The sequence below is a fragment of the Hyaena hyaena genome, unplaced genomic scaffold (assembly GCF_003009895.1).
Source record: "Hyaena hyaena isolate Hyena2069 unplaced genomic scaffold, ASM300989v1 scaffold_562, whole genome shotgun sequence".
NCBI lineage: Eukaryota > Metazoa > Chordata > Mammalia > Carnivora > Hyaenidae > Hyaena > Hyaena hyaena.
The window spans coordinates 308,546-330,644 of NW_024081198.1; the positions used below are offsets into that span (position 1 = coordinate 308,546).

General features: G+C 42.5%; 1 protein-coding gene across 6 annotated transcripts in view; it reads left to right on the forward strand.

Annotated features, from left to right (window-relative positions):
* Positions 1 to 425: 425 nt before the first annotated feature.
* MTUS1 (microtubule associated scaffold protein 1) overlaps positions 426 to 22,099 on the forward strand; it is a 173,062-nt gene continuing 151,388 nt past the window's right edge. For 3 of the 6 annotated variants that reach the window (XM_039256310.1, XM_039256315.1, XM_039256316.1), the window contains exon 1: positions 741 to 1,157. The gene's annotated coding sequence lies outside the window, so the exon portion shown is untranslated. Of the gene's footprint in view, positions 719 to 739; positions 1,158 to 22,099 lie in introns of those variants that run through there. The other 3 variants (XM_039256312.1, XM_039256313.1, XM_039256311.1) reach the window with 2 other exon arrangements.

A 22,099-nucleotide genomic window follows, 5' to 3' on the forward strand; every position in this document is an offset into this window, starting at 1 on the left:
TTTCTCAGAAATAGAACATTAAAAAAATTAAGAAAATATGCCAGTCGAAGAAAGTATTTTATGAACCTAATAGACAGCTATGGATGAATTTCGTTCAGTTTAGCAAATAAGGACTTCATTTGTGTTGAGAGCAAAGTGGGTCGGGCTTCGTTTATCTCCCCGGTGTTGTATTCTTTCCACTTTTTAGTCCAAGATGTAACAGCTGGAGCCCATTTCTTTAACCTCTAATAGGTGTTTGCCAGTCAACCTCTTAGAAGTACGAAGTTAGCAGACCAGGAGCCGGACGCTCCGTGGAGACCATCAGGGCCGGCTCCTAGCTACCCTTGGCCTTGACCCTGCTGCAACCTACCCGCCCCCCCGCCCCCGGCCCGCCCTCGCTGCAATGCCCCGCGGCTGGAAGCCGGCGAGCTCGCGCGGACAACCCGGAGGCCGTAGGCGGGAGTAGGCGCAGCTCCAGGCGCCCGCGGGGACCTGCGCGGTCTGGGGACGCGCGGTTCAGCCAGGTGCGGGGCCAGCAGCCCGCGGCGGCGCGTCTCACGCGGCAACAGGTGCAGCGCGGTCCTGGGCAGACGCCCGCGGCCCGGGAGCGTGCGGGGCTCCGGGCGGGGGACGCGGGAGCGCGAGCCGAGCGCGCCAGGCGGCCAGCGGAGCCCGCCCACCTGCCGGGCGGGGCGGAGCCGAGCCGGCGCGGCCGGGCCGCCCGGGCCTGCGTTCCGGGGTACGGCCGCGCGCGACCTGCGAGTGTCTCGGGGCGCACCCCCCCCCCGCCGGGTCGCCGCCTGCCCTTTGTCTCCAGTTGCGAGGCGCAGGCTGGGCCCGTCTGGAAGGGGAGGCTGCGGGCCAAGGGGGGCCGAGGCGGCGGCGCTTTTCTATTTACAAGTTTCCCGAACTCCCCGCCCTTGCTCCGCCCCCGGCGGCTCGGGGGGCGGGGAGGCCGGGCGCCTCGGACTCCGGGTTCCCGCCCGGCCGCTGCAGCCTCCGCCGGCGTGCGGGGGCGGGGCGAGCGCCGGGCCGTGTGTCCTCAGGTGCGGACGCTGCCCGCCGGGCACTGATTGCGCCGCGGGCCTCGGGGGTCCGGAGGGCGCCCGGCTCGGAGCCCCGGTTTCCCCGCGTCCTGTGCGTCTCGGCTCCGGGGGAAGGAGGAGGAGGCGCTGCGGGTAAGCGCGGAGTTGGGGCGATTCCCGCAGCCCAGCCTGTCCGAGGTGGAAACGGGCCGGGGTGGCGAGGGCGCCCCCGGGACGCGACCGTCCGAGAGTGGCGGCTTTGAGGGCGGGGGGCGAAGTGGGGGGCGAAGTGGGTGCGGAGGCACCGCGGTGGAGCGGAGGCTCCGCGGGCACCGGTCGCACGTGGGGGCGGCGGGGACAGGGGCGGCTCTCCGTAGCTGTCACCTTCACAGTGACCTGCGGGGCTTACAGGAGCCCCAGCCCGGCCGGCATCTGCCCGGACCCCGGACCCGCGGGGCCCGCACCCCTGCGCTCACGCGGCGCCGCTCGCTTGGGCCGGTTCTCAGCTGGTGCCACCGGGGCTGCAAATGCGGCGTTGCCCGGGTTTGCTGCGACTCCCAAGGCCCCCTCGTCCGAGCCTGCCTACTTTCTGCGGCTCACTTGTGCCTTCCTAGCTCTCTAGAAAAATCCATTCCTGAGGAAGGTCACCTGATTGCCCCTGTACACGAAATTATTGGACTTCTGTGTTTTCTTACCTTAAATCTTTTTTCTCCTTTTTTTCAAGACGTACTCTTTGCTGCTAAGTTATTTGTTGCCTTTGGGAATAATTTATTTTGCAGTAAGAATAGGAAAGGTTACTTTTCACATACATGTTCACCTATTCTGTTAATGACTACTGAGTGTTGAGCAGTGTGTGTGCTAAGAAAGGAAACCCAGTGCGTTTTGTTGGAATAGAATCAAAGTCTTAGGCAGAACGGGGGAGGGGGTGTAACAGCGTTCGTGTTTTGCCAGGTGAAGGGATTTCAGTCATCGTCACACTAAATCCTTAGCCCTGGGGGCGGAGGGTGGGGTGCAGGTGTTAGGAGTGGAGGGAAGGAGAGAGGCCGTCTAGGAGGGAGGGGAATAAAAAGGAAATGAGTCGCTTCTTCCCGGGAACCTATGACCTCCTTAAGGAGTCTAGATACACCCAGATAACCATGTGTGGTTAACTTGAAGAACTGAACAGTTTGGAAATGCAATACGGTAGACCAGCTGCTTTTTCAGGGATAATTAGGGCAGGAAATGGACAATTTAAATGGAAACAATGATGCCCTATTTGTATAGTGCTTTGTAATGTTTAAAATGCATTTATTGATTTTTTTCCTTAACTACAATATTCCATAAGGAAAATTATACAAAGAAATGATTAGAACTACTTATCCTTAGAAATAAGAACATAGTGAAATTGAGTTTAATATCTATTATTAAACTCATGCCAACTTCTCCACTTCTTTTTAAAACTGTCATGTGGAGAAAATAGTGCTTGTAGAAGAGCTGTGCCTTTCCATTCTGTATCCGTAGTAAATGGTTGCAATTTGGGATTACTTCATAGGGCTATAACATTACAGTTGGAGTTCTTTCTTGGGTTTTCACTTATTAGACTTAAGCACTTCGAAAGCATGCCTCCTAACGCCCTCTTCTGTTGGCCTTGTTCCAAATTCAAAAGTAATGCATGCTTGCTGTTAAAAAAAAAAAAAAGGGTAGATTCAGAAAAAGTATACGTGTTAAATAATTTCACCACCCGAATATAATCTCAATGGTTTCTTCATGCTTGTTAATAGATAACATAAATAGGTTTATTTTTTTAAAGTTACATAGTCTATACAAATACAGATTGCATGCTGTTTTTTTTTCTGCATAACTTAGGAAAAAGTTCACATCATTAGAGTTCTTCAAGAGTCTTGTTTTAGTGGCTACATAATATTATAAGAGGTAATACAGTTGTTATAAGCTGAACTTTTATTTCCAATTACTGTTAAATATATACTGTTGCAACAAATATACTTTATAAAACTTTACTACAGGGCATATTTCCTTAGGATGGAGTCCTTGAAACACAGTTGATGGTTCAAAGATCTCTTGATACAGATGGACCATGTGCTTTCCAAAAACTGTTTTACCCAAGTAGCTTCCCACCAGCACTCGGAGAGTCCTTGTGTTACCATATTCTTGTCAATATGGGGAATCATTCTTCAAAGGAAAAATAATTCTTCTAGCTGTGTAAGCGAACAGTGCTTTCTTGATATCTAAATTTTCATTTCTTTTATTAGAAATCATGTATACTAAAACATTTTAGTTATTTTTTTATTCTTTTTAATTGAATGTAGAGCCACATTTTTTCTACTGGATATTAGTATTTTTCTATTCCTAAGAACTTTCAGGGATTGATAATAAACTTTTGTCTTTCATATTGTAGATCTCTCCCCCTGCCCCCCATTATGGCCTTGTAAAAGGCCTTATAAAAACCAATAGTATATGTTTATAGTGGTTGACTTAGAGATGTTTTAGACTTTAATGTAGCCAAGTCTCTTGACTTTCTCAAAAATAAAACGAACACTTCAGAACTACATGACCGTGACAGATGACTTTTAAAAGAACTCCTCCCCACCCTTCCTGCCCAATGCACCGTTAATTCTGATTAAGAATCCATTAGGACCACCTCCATGCCCTGGAGTAGAGGCCATTACAAACCAGACTGTGTTCGTTGATAAAAAATAGTTGTGCATTGTGTATACCATTAGGAACAACATTCCTCAAAATCAGAACAGGAAGTTTTAAATCTCAGGGAATAAAAATGTTTGAGACCTGTTGTACTGTGGTTATGTAAACGAGGCTCCGCATGCATTTATTTTTATTGATTTGTAGTAGTAGTATTTTGCTGTATCATCATTATTATAGTTTCATACTGAGTTGTTGATGAGTCTTGATATCTAGACAGATGTATATGTAGTTAAAAGTTGTCTCAAATTTCCAATACTATTGAGAGATGAAACTATTTGAAGGGAGGGGAAAAGCCTACTGACTTCCCAAACTTGTGTTCTCCTTCTGTGCTATGGAAGCTTAAATACACCCTGAGAATTTTTAAAAGCCTTGCTGAGGGTGCTCTCCATTTCTGAGGACCTCCAAAGAAGCCACTGGACTGACTGTACGTGAGCCAGAAGGATGGGGTTGGTGTATGTCGTGTGTGTTTGGGGGCACTTAAAAATGAGCCCCAACTTTCTCTGGTGACAGGTGAACCTCCCACGAGGTGACCTCCCCCACTGGCCTGGCAGGGACCTGGACAGCGGTGGCTGTGGCCTTTCTAGAGGTGAGGAGTGGCTGAGGATGAGTGATCCTGTGCGGCAGGTAAAGGAGTAGGTCATGAGGTGTGTGACTTCACCAGCCTGAAATTTGGTTCGGAAAAGCCTGCTTTAACCAGGCTTCCCCAAACTTCGGGAAGTCTTTTATAACCAGTAACTGAGTTCGACTGGCAATGACTTCGTCTAAAGATAATATTTTTCTAAATCAGATTTCTTCAAGATTACTGAAATGGCCACAGTATTATTTGAAATCAGCAGTTAAAACTCTTCTCTGTGGGCAGTTTTCCAGGATATTAATGACTGATTTTTTTCTTGTTCATTTTGCTCAAGATGAAAAAGACTTTTGCAATTTGGGGATGACACATTTGGGGGCTAATCTTCACACTGTAGATAGAGTAGAACATTTTCATATACCACAAGGTATTTTGCAATTGGTGATTGCCCTGATGGATTATGTAGACACAATCAAGGAAGAAAGGGTTTGCTCAACAAATCTAGACTAATAAACAAGGTTGAATCTAGAGATATTTTACTTAGGTAAATAGCTTTCAAGCCCTTCAGAATTCCTTTTTTGCATATATATGATTCCCAAACAGCCTTATTTATTCATTAAAGCTAGTAGGTTTGGGGTGCCTGGGTGGCTCAGTAGGTTAAGCCTCCGACTTCAGCTCATGTTATGATCTCATGGTTCATGAGTTTGAGTCCTGCGTTGGGCTCTGTGCTGACACCTCAGAGCCTGGAGCCTGCTTCAGTTTCAGTGTCTCCCCATCTCTTTGCCCCTTCCCTGTTCATGCTCTGTCTCTCTCAAAAATAAATATTAAAAAAATTAACCTAGTAGGTTTTCCTTAGCCTACAGTTTATGCCCAAAGTTGAAGAGAAAATATTTAAAGATAAACTGTATTTAAGTCTAGCTAATAGGCTTATATCTAAGCTCATTAATGTTCTGTGTACATATTACTTATATGAGTCCAAGTAAGAAAAATCGCAAATCCTATCACTATTCTAATCTAGAAGTTTTACTTTATTTTGAAGTTGTAAAACTAATGGTTTTAAAATCCTTTAAAGTTTCTCTTGAGGAGACATGCTTATTTGTTAGTAGGGATGACTCAGTTCTCTTATTTTTTAAATTTACATCCAAGTTAGCATACAGTACAACAATGATTTCAGGAATAGATTTCTTAATACCTCCTTACCCATTTAGCCCATCCCCCCCCAACCCCTTCAGTAACCCTCTGTTCTCCATATTTGTCTCCTGTGTTTTTGTCCTCCTCCCTGTTTTTATATTATTTTTGCTCCCCTTCCCTTATGTTCATCTGTTTTGTATCTTAAAGTCCTCATATGAGTGAAGTCCTATGATACTTGTCTTTTTCTGACTGACTGATTTTGCTTAGTGTAATACCCTCAACGTAGTTGCAAATGGCAAGATTTTATTCTTTTTGATTGCCGATGAATACTCCATTACATATATATACCACATATTCTTTATCCATGCATCCATCGATGGACACTTGGGCTCTCTCCATACTTTGACTATTGTCGGTAGCACTGCTATAAACATTGGGATGCATGTGTCCCTTTGAAATAGCACACCTGTATCCCTTAGATAAATACCTAGTAGTGCGGTTGCTGGGTTGTAGGGTAGTTCTATTTTTAATTTTTTTTGAAGAACCTCCATACTGTTTTGCAGAGTGGCTGCACCAGTTTGCATTCCCACCAGCACTGCAAATGAGATCCTTTCTCTGCATCCTCGCCAACATCTGTTGTTGCCTGAGTTAATGTTAGCCATTCTGATGGTGTGAGGTGGTGTCTCATTGTGGTTTTGATTTGTATTTCCCTCATGATGAGTGTTGTTGAGCATTGTTTCATGTGTCAGCCATATGGATGTCTTTGGAGAAGTGTCTGTTCATGTCTTTATCCCATTTCTTCACTGGCTTGTTTGTTTGCTGGGTGTTGAGTTTGATAAGTTCTTTATTGATTTTGGATTACCTGATATGTCCTTTGCAAAGATCTTCTCCCATGCTGTCAGTTGCCTTTTACTTTTGCCGATTGTTTCCTTCGCTGTGCAGTAGCTTCTTATTTTGATGAGCTCCCAGTAGTTCATTTTTGCTTTTGTTTCCCTTGCCTCTGGAGGTGTGTTCAGTAAGAAGTTGCTGCAGCCCGGATCAAAGAGGTTCTTGCCTGCTTTCTCCTCATGACTCCATTCTTTTTGAGTATTGAAAGGTTGTGGGAAGGTGGGCCATAAGTTTCTCAAACTAGCTGCAAAGGGCAAAGTGGTCACCAGGAAATTACTTCCATTTAGTGTAATTTTGCCCGAAATTTCCCTGACTTTTTGTTGCAGTAAGAGTTGTGCTAAGTGCAGCATCCCTCCTCATCAGGGAAATACAAATCAAAACCACACTGAGATACCACCTCACGCCAGTCAGAGTGGCTAAAGTGAGCAAATCAGAGAACTCTAGATGCTGGTGAGGATATGGAGAAATGAGCACCCTCCTACACTGTTGGTGGGAATGTAAACTGGTGCAGCCCCTCTGGAAAACAGGGTGGAGGTTCCTCAAAAAATTAACAATAGAATTCCCCTATGACCCAGCAATAGCACTGCTAGGAATTGACCTGAGGGATACAGAAGTGCTGATGCACAGGGGCACATGGACCCCAATGTTTACAGCAGCACTCTCCACAATAGCCAAAACATGGAAAGAGCCTAAGTGTCCATCAACTCACAAATGGATCAAGAAGATGTGGTTTATCTATATGATGGAATACTACATGGCAATGAGAAAGAATGACATCTGGCCATGTGTAGCAACATGGATGGACCTTGAGGGTGTTATGCGGAGCGAAATAAGTCAGGCAGAGAAGGACAGATACCATATGTTTGCACATATAGGAGGATTGGGAGGAACTTAACGGAGGACCAAGGGGGAGAAGAAGGGGGGAAATAGTGGGAGAGAGGCAAACCATGAGAGACTCCTGAATGCTGAGAACAAACTGAGGACTGATGGATGTGGGGGGGAGAGGGGTGATGAGCATGGAGGAGGGCACTTGTGGGGATGAGCACAGGGTGTTATATGGAAACCAACTTGACAATAAACTATTTGTAAAAAAAAAAAAAATCATGGTGTAAAGAAGGAATCACACACACACACACACACACACACACAGAGTTGTGCTAAGTGGAAGGGCGGGTCTGGCCCACTTCCTACTGTGTGCACACAGCAAGGGAAAGAGCAGACTGGGGAGAAAACAGACTAAGAGCCCATCAGTCTTACAGGTAAGATGCCATGGAGAGGCGGGTTTAACACCATCAGATTCCATATTTTCACTCTTAAATACTTGTAAATATTTGCACCTTGTCAACTTAAAATTACATTCAGTGCAAAGAAATTAGCATTTATGTTCATGGGCCGATTCCCCTGATCTTCTCAGATTAACTAAAACATTTAGGGACATTGGTGTCCTAAACTGGCATTGAGAAAGCAATTCTTTAAAAAAATTTTTTTTAATATAGTTTATTTATTTTTGAGACAGAGACAGAGCACAAGTTGGGGAGGGGCAGAGAGAGAAGGAGACACAGAATCTGATACAGGCCTCAGGCTCTGAGCTGTCAGCACAGAACCAGACGCGGGGCTTGAACCCATGAACTGTGAGATTATGACCTGAGCTGAAGTCGGACACCCAACCGACTGAGCCACCGAGGCGCCCCGAGAAAGCAATTCTTAAGAAAAGTAGGAGAGGTGTAAAAATAATTCTTGTTTAAACTTATAAGCTTTATACAAGCTTTATATTATAAGCTTTATAATATAAAGCTTTATATATAAGCTTTATATTATAAAGCTTATATAATGTCTGTGGCAGTGTTCATTATGTCTTGACTGTGGGTTTGTTTAACATCTCTACTTTTTTTGCATTGAAAACTTGGTAACATTGGGGCACGTGAGTGGCCCAGTTGGTTGAGTGTCTGACTTCGGCTCAGGTGATGATCTTGCAGTGCATTGGCTCTGTGCTGACAGCTTGGGGCCTTGAGCCTGCTTCGGATTCTGGGTCCCCCTTTCTTTCTTTGCCCCTTTCCCAGTCATGCTCTCTCTCTCTCTCTCTCTCAAAAATAAACATTAAAAAATCTTGGTAGTACTTATTTAGGTATTATTTACATATACCAATGTCGAAGAAAATGTCACTATTCACTTTATTTCAGATAAACAGTTGATATGTGTTGAGAAGTATTCAGTGACAAATAAAAAATTCTCTTAAGTTTGTCTCTTAAGACGGTTTTCATGGGGCGCCTGGGTGGCTCAGTTGGTTAAGCATCCAACTTCGGCTCAGGTCATGATCTCACAGTTTGGAAGTTTGAGCCCCGCTTCGGGCCCTGTGCTGACAGCTCAGAGCCTGGAGCCTGCTTCGGATTCTGTGTTTCACTGTCTCTCTGCCTGCCCCCCCCCCCCCCCCCCCCCCCCCCCGCTTGCCCTCTGACTGACTCTCTCTCTCTCTCAAAAATGAATGAACATTAAAAAAAATTTTTAATGTTTTTGATGATTGTTAATAATGACATGAAGTTAAAGCTGGATGTTCTTTTTTTTTAAGTTTATTTATTTTTGAGAGAGGGAGAATCCCAACTAATAGAGTGGAGCCTGATGTGGGGTTCAAACCCATGAACTATGAGGTCATGAAACTCTGATCTGAACTCTGATCATGAACTCTGAGATGAAATCCAGAGTCAGATGCTTAACTGACTGAGCCACCCAGGCACCCCCAAAACTGTATGTTCTTTTAAAATAAAACTCACTTGGCTGTCTGCATGGAACAAAAATAGACGCCTGTGTAGGAATACGCCATGTAAGAGCTGACTTTCGAAAATGGCCTCATCCCCTTTTCAACCTGTCTGTCAAGTCATTTGAGTTGTATTTGGCAGAATAACTGACCATTAAGTCACCTTGTGCTATGTAAAGTCTGTGTTTTAGTCTCTAGTAAACTGCTCTACCAGAGTCCTCTTATCCTCGGCAAATTAGGGAATTAAACTCGACGTGTGCATTTCTACTAATCTAATTCAATAGACTGTAATTCAGACGAGGGTTCCGGAATTCCTACTTGTTGGTGATAGAGTCAGAAAGACTGGAGAAATGGGAAATGGGTAAAAAAGCACACATTTTTCTACTTGCAAGGAAAACGTACTTGTTCTATTAGATCTTCAATCTAGACTCCATATGTAGAACCCATTTATGCAGAGTGTTATGTAGTTAGAATTATGTTTTCATGTTAAATGGCAAGCACAAGGCATGAGTAAGAATCCTTGCCGTTAAAACCTTAAATTGGATAAACCTCAGACTATGTATTGAGCACTCCCTATGGTCTAAACACTGTGCAAGGTAGAAGGGCGCAGATATGGACAAAAACAATTGGCTCCGTTTGTCAGAGGAGTCAGCAGAAAAGACTCAACCATTGTGAAAAGGACAGTTTTGAAAATGTTAGTGTTGAGGGTCCCAGAAATATCCTTCCTAGATCATTAATATTGTGCCATGTGTTGAGAATTCTACCTGCTACCTTGAGAAAATTTTGGTAAAGCTAAGTTTGTTTTGACATTTTTGGTTACTTACAGACGCTTCATCCTTAATGGTGGATCACAGTTACTCTCAGAATTGTTGAGGAGGATACATAACCGTGCAGTCTAGTTTCACTTACTTGCTCTTGATAATCTTTTTAGTGGCCTCTACCAACCTATTTTGTTGAAACTTGTAAGCTTTTTGAGACTAGGGTCTAAACCTGATGATGTTGGGTGTATTTGCCCTTTTATAACTATTTGCACCAGATGTAGCCTGGGGTAAATCATCTAGAGACTAATGGCATGGGAGTTTGAAATTCTTTCTTGTCAGTCACAGCTCCTAGAAGGTCTTTTAAGCCAGAGATAATAATTTACTTAGTGCTTTTCTAGACTTTCTTCTTTGTCCTGTCCTTCATCCCCTGTGATAGACTCAGGAAACCTACAGAGGCAGCCCTGCTAGTAGCCCTGTGTCCTCCTGAAGGCTGGTGCTGTTAGGAGTTCGGGTAACAGGGAGCTGGAAGGTGTGAGCTCCCTATTTCTTCAGAGTTACAATTTTGTTTCCTTATGAAGTGCCCGACTCCGAACATCTGTCAAGCCCGCGTGCAAATACTTGTACCGAATTAATTCCACTTGTGGTAATTGATTACATTCTCCATCCGTGCCGACAGTCACAAGCTGACAATTTCTCATAGAGACGGGATGTTTCTTGTTTTGAGAAATCTGAATTTACATTTTCTTTTTTTTTTTTTTTTTTTTTTGAATTTACATTTTCAAAAGCAGTTCAGATGAATTTTCAGTCTGGGATTGTTCTTTCTCCGCTTCTATTTCATAAGACTTGTTTCAGAGCAGTTGTGCATTTCTTTAAAACTTTTTGATGGCCCACAAGACTTGCTGGTTATTGAATTTGACTTTGTACTCTTGAAGAGTTGACTTTTGTTTAAGGCTTAAAAACTTCTAATTGTGCTTTATGGAGATACTTAGGGCAACTGTGCAGAGGAATTTACTAATTCATTTTACTTCTGGTATAAGAGGTGGTCTAGTCAATAAAATGGGAATGGAGATAGGAAAAATCTTGCATTTTTCTTTTCAGGAAAAACTTTAAATGATTTTATATTGTGGGTATGATTGTTGTGTCAGAAAATGGTTACATCTTGTTATGGTGAAGACCTAAAATTTGAAACCTTATAGGTACGTAATCAAATGAAAATTATTTTCTACTTAAGTGATGTAAGTATAAGGGTGTAAGTATAAGGGTATAAGTATAAGGGAAGGGTATTCTTTTTTTAAAATCTTATTTTTATGAGGATTGGAATAATGGAGGTATTTCAATATTTAGCTGGCTTTTGCTCACCCTGATGTCCAGTTTGAAACCTTGGAAACATAGTTTGTTGTAGAATGGGAAAAAATGTTACTGATATCCAGAACACTGGGTACAAGAATATAATGAGGAGTATACAGAATTAAGAATTTGATCAAGCTGGGTTCATGTCTGAGATCCTCTGTGTTAGCCCCGTGGATTTGATAAGTTACTTTCTTTAGCGCCCCATCACCTCATCAGGACAGTAGGAATAATAACCTGCTGCCTGGGGTTAGTCTACCACAGTGCCAGATATGTGGCGTCTGTTCTGATTCATGGCTAGGAAGTTTCATCTCCTCACCTGAACTGTGATAGGGTGGCTGCTTGGATCTGCTGGTGCTCTCTTTTGGGAATTCAATTCCTGGTCACTTTTTCTAAAAAAGAATGGATTTATTCCAGTAACAGTTGAATATATTTATTCTTGGACTCCGGCTTTGTTACCTCTTAATTTTCTTTGGAGTTTGAGTTTAGTGTGTTACTGATACTTTGTTACAATAATTTGTTATATTTGAGCTGTGGATTTTTTTTTGTTGCTGTTGTTATTTTGTTTGTTTTTAAAGGTTATTTATTTTGAGAGAGAGCACTAGCAGGGGAGGAGCAGAGAGGGAGAGAGAGAACCCCAAGCAGGCTCTGCAGTATCCATGCAGAGCTCAGTGCAGGGCTTGAACTCCCAAACTGCATAATCATGACCTGAGCAGAAATCAAGAGTTGAATTCCCAACTGACTAAGCGCCGTGGGTGTCCCACTAAGCTGTGTGTGTGTGTGTTTTCTTTTTTGATCAAAGCAAACTGAGATGAATATCCAGAATTGCCACTTAGACACACACACACACACACACACACACACACACACACACACACCAGAAATATAATTAAAATCAAGGTGAAAGAATAACTCCATATGTTTTTGGATAGTACCTTGTGAACATGAATTAAGGACCTTTCCATTCACTTAACACACCAACCCTTGTGAAGTGGTCAGTGCAAGTTGGGAGAGATCTATTTTTCCATGAAGAAATTGACTAGAACTATTTGCATACACGTTTTGTATTATGATGAGTAAGTTATAGACCCAGGACTAGGACCTGGGTCTTCTCTTCTGGTCTGTTCCACGCTCCCTGCATGGTGCTGTTACCTGACTAATTCTAATGCCATAAAAAGTAATCACTGTTGCTAGGATTTTCTCCATATTGGTGCTGAGGTGGGATCAAAAACATCACTAGTTTGGGAATGTAACATTTCAAATGACATTGCTTAGAATTATGGCTTGTTATTTTTCCATCTTCTAACTGGGGAACATAAACGAGAATGTTAAATCCTGTAAACCACTAAGATTAGTAGCACATTTGGAAAATTGATAGTTGCAGATCATTACAATGATCTGTTACATTTGTGTGACATTTTAGTTTTTATACTGCTTTATTCAAAAAGAACCAAAGAAAATTCTAACAGAACAGTACTCTGAATTGTTCGTACAATAATACGTTGTCAAATGTACTCAGTTTACAGATAGCCACCCAAGGTCATGTATGTTGAATGGGAGCTAATAATTGGTTTTCTGAAATACATTTTTCTATAGACATTTTGAATCCTTTATCCTTATTTTAAGCTACATGGAGGCAGGTAATTCTTGGGCAGATGGAGTTAATCCCAGGTAGAAATTTAACTAGGAGGTGAGACATGGTATCCATCAGAACTGGGAAGAGAATGTCCCGTAAAACCACAGTTACACCCAGAGTATCCATCATGGTTTCTAGCCCAAAGGTCAACAGTTCTGTATTTCCAAAATGACTTCTAAGAAATGTATGGCATGAGGACTTGACAAGTAGGCCACTTTAGAGATGTTAACTCGCTCTTCTTTGGGGCTGCTCCTGTGAGTTAGATCTGTACATATACTGACCTTCTGTTAAGAAACTCTTACTTGCCAGGGGGAAAGCCTGCCATAGGTAATCATTTTCCACGTAAAAGGTACAGGAAGTTGATGTTTAATGAAGGTTGGGAGATACGACGTGAGGTGCCAACTTGCGTAACTACTCACACACATGACATTTTTCAATTGGTCTTGGCAGAATTCAAATGGACAATTATTTCCTTTTAGCCAAGTGGACTTTGAAGAGATATGGCAACTGTCTGAACAATTCTAAACAGGGAGCCGGCCGGTCATGTGCATTTAACACTTTCTGGGAAAGACTTCCTTTTAGCTTAAAGCTATGCCCTGTGGACCCAGTCTAACCCCATTTCCGTACATCAGTTTGTACTGCCTTTGGGGTAATTCCTTTATCTAGCTGTGTATACTTTAGAAACAAAAGAATGCAGAGTCTTTACATCAAGTTACTCTTCAGCCAAATGTACGGTCCCTGACAATGGTCCATGACAGGCCCTGTGTGTAAATGGTGCAGGGTTTTAGTTGCTTATTTTTCTAGGGATAGCTCTTTTGGTATGAGCTCAGTAGTATCCTGAAACTTAGTCTTACTGTTTTGACTCTCCTACATCTTATTGATTCTCATGAAAAAGCTTACTTGATGATGGAATTCATATCAAAAATATGATGTAATCTCTACAAGAGTTAAGAATTTAATTTTGTTCCCTTCTCTATCAGGAGTATTTAGAATAGTGCTTTTAAAAAGCATTGATGGGGCGGCGCCTTGTGGCTCAGGCAGTTAAGCATCAGCTTTGGCTCAGGTCTTGATTACACAGTTCATGAGTTCAGGCCCCGCGTCGGACTCTGTGTTGACAGCTCAGAGTCTACAGCCTGCTTTGGAATCTGTGTCTCCCTCTCTCTGTGCCTTTCTGCTCATGTTCCATTACCCCTCCCCCCAAATAAACATTAAACATTTTTGAAAAAGTGTTGAAGGAATGCTGACTTAGATTAATATATAAGGTTCTCAGAGGTCTCTTGGTTTGAGACTATAGGTACCTGGTATGTGGTACTACGCTGATTTTCAAAGTGATGGTTTAGGTCTGTGGGTATACTGCCCTACAGGATCATGAGCAAAGACCTAGTTTTCTAGGAGGGTTTAGGTGCACATGTGCAAGAGCTAACAGTAAAACATAAAACTGGTAAGTACAGCAGGCTTGATGTCCTTGAGATCAGATAAAAATGGTAGTTGGTGTAGTCAACATGCAAGGTTTTCACTAGCATTGGATGAAAAGTAGATTATAAAACATGAACCAGGAGAAACCTCTTATGGTTCCAAAATGAGTTAATAGATGTGTTCTGGAATATATATACTGCTTTTTATTGGTCACATGATATATAAAAAAGGTTTTTAAGTTGATACAAAATTAAGTAACATGAAACACAGCTCAGTTACCTGTACAACTATGAGAGTTGACAAGTAATCACTATCTGTGTGAGCATCACAGCTATGAAGATCTAGAACATGTCCATCTCCCTGGAAGGTTGCCTTGACTGAACAAGCTGCTAAGTTTTGGTCATCGGTAATGATGAGGATAATAATAAAGCTTGTTTCACAAGGCCATTGCCAGTATAACAGTAGCAACTTCAATTGTGTGTGTTAGAAGGTTTCCAAAAATTTCATTTATTAACTCTTAAAACAACCCTAAGAAACGGGCTGTTACTGTTGCATCAGTTTTTACAGAGGAGGAAAATAAGGCCAAGATTATTTTTGGCGTGAATGAGCACGGTAGGTGACCAGTACACCGAGTAAATGAAGGAGCTCTCCAGGACTACCACATACCCTTCAAGTCTAGGCGGTTACATGGAGCTGGTCTGTGCCTAGCAAATGTTACTTGACCTTGTTAACTGTGAGAAGGAAGGTGCAGGGAGACTGAGAAGACCCATTGGAACTGGATTTCCATTGTTATTTATTAACTCTCTTTCTTGGGGAACATACTCCACTTCTGGAAAGATCTGCGAAAGGGGAAGAGGTGTAGAAAGAAGGGGACTATCATGGGACCCTTGTGTCCCATGGGGCTGTCACCTGGGAGGATGGCCATGAAAACACTTTGAGGACTTTGAAGTGCTGTGTGTGGACATCCTTATCTCTGTGAAAGAGGTGGCTTCCTGCTCCCCTGTCCTGGCCTCACGCACTGGGCAGACTGTAAGCAGACAAGGAGGAATTGACAGTGTGTCAGAGAGCCCATCCTCACTTGGTAGTCTTGATGGACCAAACACTGTGTTTTCCTGGCTTTTTCTCTTACATATCTCTTGATTTGACATTCAAAGCCTCCGATAGTTTTTTTAGCTCTTATGTCAGCCAACCTCCACGGTATTTTAAGTGTCCTTAGGGGCAAAATTAAGACCCGGGTTTCTCATGGTGTCCCCTCCAGATTTTTGGAGGGGATCTAGTCCTGGTTGGTAAAATCTGAAAGGCTCAAAAACACTAACCTGCCTATTCCTTCTCCTCAAACTTGATCGTCCTTAGAGCTGCACTTAATCACTCTCCCCATATCTGCACCAGCGGAGTCTGTTTTCTGGGTTTCTGTAGGCTGGGTTCCTTTTCAACCTCAGCAGTTTTTGTGATTACTTACTGGTACTTTCTTGGTCTTAAGTACTGCACTCTTGGCTCTTTGAAGGCTCCTTAAAGACAGGGACTGTCTTCACCATTGTGTCCCTAGCAGAGCAGATGACAAGTAGTAGGCACGTAATCGGTGTTTGTTGAATGAATGGAAGCTCTTGTAGTAAGAGGTCACTTGATAGCAGGGACATGGAAATTGGTGCACGAAGTAACCCACCCCCACTTTACTTCTTTGGGACTGAGCTAGTGCTGTTGTAGAGGATTCCTCCTTTTTTGTAGCTAATTGAAGGTTCTGAATATAAAAATGATACCTGAGAATTATGCTTGGAAGTCTTTATTTTTAAGAGAATAGTTGAAAGAAAACTGGTAAGCTTTAGATAGCTAACTACAACATCTTGCATTGATAAAACTGTGGGACTAGACTTTTTCTAAACTGCAGATGGGGATTAAAGTAAATCACACTGCCATTTTAGGTATAAAAGCTATGTTAGAATGTTGTTATCCCAAAGGAGACCTGTTATTTTATTTAACTTTTTAATGTTCTTATTTATATTAGCGAGAGAGACAGAGACAGAGTGCTAGAGGGGAGGGGCAGAGAGAGAAGGAGACACAGAATCTGAAGCAGGCTCCAGGCCCTGAGCTGTCAGCACAGAGCCTGATATGGGGCTTGAACCCATGAACTGTAATGTGAGATCATGACCTGGGCCGCAGTCGGATGCTCAACTGAGTGAGCCACCCAGGTACCCCGTTTTTTTAAACTTATGATGAACGTACTTTACACAGGGGTTGAAATCTTTTGGAGAAAATGTAAGTAGATCATGAATTTCTTGACTTTAAAAAATTGGGCTGTTGAATTCCACACATAGGATTTGGGTGGGTGTGGGTAAAACATTTCTCTCCCATTTCTAACTTTGAATCTTCATTGCATCCATTTCTGTCTTTAAACTGTGGGCCGGCTGGTCATGTCACTAGGATACACACATCTGTACAGATGAGAAGAGTGGTCTGGGCTTTGGTCACTTTGAGATTTATTGGCTGTAACCGAGCTACAGATTACTATGTAGAATGGAGCCGAAGGGGCACTTGAGTGGCTCAGTCAATTAAGCATCCAATCCTGGATTTCAGCTCAGGTCATGATCTCATAGTTCATGAGTTTGAGCTGTCAGGCTCTGTGCTGACAGTGTGGGGCTTGCTTGGAATTCTCTCTCTATTCTTTCCTCTGTCTCTCAAAATAAATAAACTTAAAAAAATATTAGCCTTAGAAATAGAAAGCTAAACAAAGCCCAATTTGTGAATTTCTAAATTCTTTTTTTAATGTTTATTTAATTTTGTGTGAGAGAGAGAGCGTGTGAGTTCAAGAAGGGGGAGGGGCAGAGAGAGAGAATCCCAAGCAGGCACCTCAATGTCAGCATAGAGCCGTATGGTGGGCTTGAACTTACGAGTTGGGAGATCATGACCTCAGCTGAAATCAAGAGTTGGACGCTTAATTGACTGAGCCACCCAGGGGCCCCTCTAAATTCTTTTATAGCACAAAAATATGCATGTTTGCTCTTTTCTTTACATTTTTTTATTTTAGAGTGAGAGTGTGTGAGTGGGGGAAGGAGGGAGAGGGAGAGAGAATCTTAAGCAAGCTCCATACTCAGTGAGGAGCCCAACGTGTGGCTCTATCTCATGACCCTGGGATCATGACCTGAGCTGAAATCAAGAGTCGGGCACTCAACTGACTGAGCAATCCAAGTTTCATCATATTTAATGCCTTATTTATTTATTTATTTATTTATTTAAATGTTTATTTAGAGAGAGAGAGACAGACTGTGAGCGGTGAAGGGGCAGAAAGAGAGAGAGAGAGAGAGAGAAGGAGAAGGAGACACAGAATCTGAAGCAGGCTCTAGGCTCCAAGCTGTCAGCACAGAGCCTGACGTGGGGCTTGAACCCACAGACCACAAGATCATGACCTGAGCTGAAGTCAGATGCTCAATCACGTGAGCCACTCACATGCCCCCTTAATGGGTTAAAAAAAAAATTGAGCCATCTATTCTCCAAGACTATTGAGGACAGATTCTAAGATCCCACTGACTCCCTCTTCTTACACTCCCTTCTGAGAAATACAAAAAAGTATCCAGTTTTGAAGCAGTGAGATTTTGTTCCGCTCATGACGGTGAGGGAGGGGACTTGGCTGGGTTTCTTGCTTCCCTAGGTCCATGCTATATTTCTTTTTTCTCCTGGCACACTCTATTTTGGCTGTCCCCGACCCCCAGAATGGATAGAGGGTATGATGTCTGACAGAGGTGTGCTCCCCTTCAGGGCCAGGGACTCCCAAAAAGCAGATTCCCCAGGGGCACCTGGGTGGCTCAGTCAATTAAGTGTCCAACTTCGGCTCAGGTCATGATCTCACAGTCCTTGGGTTCGAGCCCCGCATGGGCTCTGTGCTGACAGCTAGCTCAGAGCCGGGAGCCTGTCTTCAGATTCTGTGTATCCCTCTCTCTCTGCCCCTCCCCTGCACCCTCTCTCTCTCTCTCAAAATAAAATAAAAGACATAAAAAATTAAAAAAAAAAAAAAAAAGATCCCCCAGTCAGGACCAGGGACGGAAGCATCTTTCTCCTTGGCTTCCCCTCTGAGTCAGGTTTATCTTCTCACCTACTCAAGCCACTGTGTTGTCCTTAACATTTTTCATGAGATCTTCATTTAATGTTCTCAGTAGAAATGTGGAGAGCAAACATTCGTGACACTGTAACTGTGTGGGTTCCCAAAAGATGTACAGTTCTTTACAAAATCCACCTTGGGGATGAGTGAAAGAGATTTTAATGTGACATGATGTCCTTGGAGGAAAGGTGCAAGGTGAAAGTTCAAATTTCAGTTGCTACAAATTCACACTTAGTTTGCATTTCTTACACTTCATCTTACTAGTGAGCTGGAAATACCAACCAACCACTCAACTTGAACTTTGTTTTACTCTAGTGGTCTTTAATAGCAGTGATGGTGTAGAGTTTTAACATCCGATGTATTTAGTGTTTCTGCCAGGCCTGTACCAATTATAGATTTTCTAGTATATGGTTATATTTATAAATAGCACAAGGAGATATTGAACTTTTACTCTACCATCTGGGTATATTATTCTTTTTTTGAAAGGTGACTAAAATTTCCTCTGCATATTTTTATCAAGACCTACATCTTTCCAGGGTTGTTAACAAATCTGAAATCTCAGTGTTGCTACTGGACATGACATTTCAGGGGGAAAAAAATCTCAACACTGAATTGCTTTAAATTTTCTAGCACACGGGTTAAGACTCTCATAAAAGTAGGAAATCTCAACTTTGATTTTGTTTTTTACCGGATGAAATTATGGGTACTCTGAGTTTTGCATTTGGAATGGGAGTGAGCCCAGCCTCTGCTGGGCCACCTGAGGGCAGTGGGTGGGTTGGGCTATAAAGGTCATGACCGTACTATACCTGGGAGGGCATTCTCTCTTGTAGCCTTTGGGATGGTCCTGCAGTGGAGGGTTGCTAATCCCACCGGGACTGGACTTGCCCAGCTTCTGAAGGGTTTCTCCCTGTGTCCCCATTACCTACGGCCAAGTTAGGAACCAGAGAGGGGCCGCTGGCCTAAAAATAGTCACAGTATGGCCGGGTACCACTGCTGCCTTCCTACTGCCAGGTGATGGTTCCATAAGGAGACAGTCAAGTGTGGAGGGTGTGTGTCTGAAGACAGGTGTGAAACGTGTAGAGGAGAGGGGATGTTTTCTTCCTGGCTTCTGTTAGGGTGAGATATAAGTTGTAGAAATTGACTTTTAAAAAACCTAAGATGCAGTAAAAGCAAGTTTGGGAGGTTGTTCTTTTTATGAGGCGGGGATTATTTCAAACATTTTTAATTTACAAGAAAACCTTTTGTATTTATTTCATGTTGGTCACAGATTGTTGACAAATGGAAACAATGATTTGCCTTGTTTCCTATAGAGCCTGAGAACACAAAGTGAATCCTTGTTTGAAACCTTGAAGACTACAGGTCATTTAAACAAAGATACTGGTTTTAGTCTGGCTTATTTCACTTAGTATAACACTCTCTGGGTCCGTCTATATTGTTTCAAATAGTAAGATTTCTTTTTTCTTTCTCTCTCTTTTTTTTTTTTTTTTTTTGAAAGAAAGAGCATATGCAAGTGGGGAAGGGGTAGAGGGAGAGAATCTTAAGCAGCCTCCATGCCCAGTGTGCCTGACTTAGTGCCCAGTCTCACGACTGTGAGATCATGACCTGAGTCAAAATCAAGAGTCACATGCTTAACCAACTGAGCCACCAAGGAACATTTATTCTTTTTTTTATGGCTAAGTAATAGTCTGTTGTATATACTCCACATCCTCTTTATCTTTTCCTCTATCAGTGGACACTTGGTGTGGTTCTTTATCTTGGCAGCGGTGAATAATGCTGCAGTAAACATAGAGGTGCATAAAACTTTTCAAATTGGTGGTGTTTCTTTGGATAAATACCCAGAAGTGAAATTTCTGGATTATATGGGAGTTCTAGTTTTAATTTTTTGAGAAACCTCTGTACTGTTTTCTACAGTGGCTGCATTGTTGTGCATTCCCACCAAAAGTGTAGGAGGGTTCCTTTTTCTTTACATCCTTACCGACACTTGTTACATTTTCTTGATACTTGCTATTCTGACAGATGTGATACTTTGTTGTGATTTTGATTTGCATTTTCCTAATGACTATTGATGTTGAGCATCTTTTCATGTGTCTGTTGGCCATCTATCTCTATGTCTTCTTTGGAAAAATGCCTACTCAGATCCTCTGACCATTTTTTAATCCAGATCGTTTGCCCTTTTGGTGCTAAGTTGTAGGAGTTCATTATATATTCTGGATATTAATGTGTATATCTTCTGTCATTCAGTAGGTTGTCTTTTCATTTTATTGATGGTTTCTTTTGCTTTGCAAAAGCTTTTTAATTTGATGTGGTCTCACTTATTTGTTTTTGCTTTTGTTGCCCTGATGAGGGGACTTACCCAAGAAAACATTGCTAAGGCTGATGTCAAAGAGATTACCGCCTATGTTTTCTTGTAGGGTTTTTATGGTTTCAGGTCTTAGGTTTAGGTCTTTAATCTATTTTGGGTTTTTTTTTTTTTGAATGGTGTTTGAAAGTGGCCCAGTTTCATTCTTTCAGCTATCCTGTTTTCCTAGCACTGATGTGGTAATAAGGTGTTAGGGTTCAGAGCCAATGGCCAAGAAAGAATTCTTGAGATGTCCTTGGTGCAAAAAGGTTGGTTTTATTGAAGCATGGGGATAGGACCTGGAGGAGAAAATGCTGAGGTGGTGCCTGGGTGGCTGAGTCAATACATATACCTTCAAGTTGGGAGGGTATCGGGCTGGTAGCATAAGCTTCTAGGGTATTTTTGGAAACCAGGTTTCCAGGATCCTGAGGGGGCTAGCTATTGTTAGGAAAGGTCATTTATTACTGTTAAGTAGAGACTCGGTCATGAGTCCCTTCAGATTTGTATCAGGCTATCGGTGGGCCATAAGCTTAGGGTATGATGGACAACATATACATTGGGTGGTAGACATAAAAGAAGTTTCCAAAGGGATTTTTGTATGTTAAAGTAGACTAACAGGACCCTGGGGGGTTGGGATCATGTTAAACTAAGATTGCCTTTTGCCCCCAGCGAAGTCCATCATCAAGGCCACTGGGCTTCCAGAGGGAGGTCACTCTGCCTGTCTCAAGGCCTTGCCATGGACTGCAGGCCTTGCCAATGGACTGCAGGAAATTTAACTTTTTCCTTTTGCCTTTGTTCCCCACATCTAGCATTATTTTGAAGACTTTTTCCCACTGTATGGCCTTGCCTTTTTTTTTTTTTTTTGTCATAGATGAATTAACCATGTAGGTGTACATTTATTTCTGCGCTCTCTCAATTATTCCACTGTTCTCTGTGTGTGTGTCAGTTATATGCGGTTTTCCTTCCTGTAGCTATGCAATATGGTTTGAAATCTGGGCCCATGATACCTTCAGCCTTGTTCTCTTTGCAGATTGCTTTGGCTCTTTGGGGTGGTTCAATATAAATATGAGGATTATTTCTACTTCTGGGAAAAATAGTGTTGGTATTTTGATAGGAATTACATTGAATCTGTAGATTGCTTTGGGTAGTGTGGACATTTTAACAGTATTCTTCGAACTCATGAGCATGGGATACCTTTCCATTGATTTGTGTCAGCTTCCATTCTTTTATCAATGTCTTATTTCAGAATACAGGTTTTTCACCTCCTTGATTAAACTTACTGGTAAGCATTCTTATTTATGCAGTTGTGGACCTTTGAAACAGAAGTTTCTAGGAAGATTATGTAACATACTAGCAAATCTTTGGATATATTTGACACACATTTTATGTTGAAGCCATACTGGCTAGAGGAAACTTCAGTCTGAAAGTGATAGTCTTTTCAGAATGGTAGCTGTTTTCTGACTGG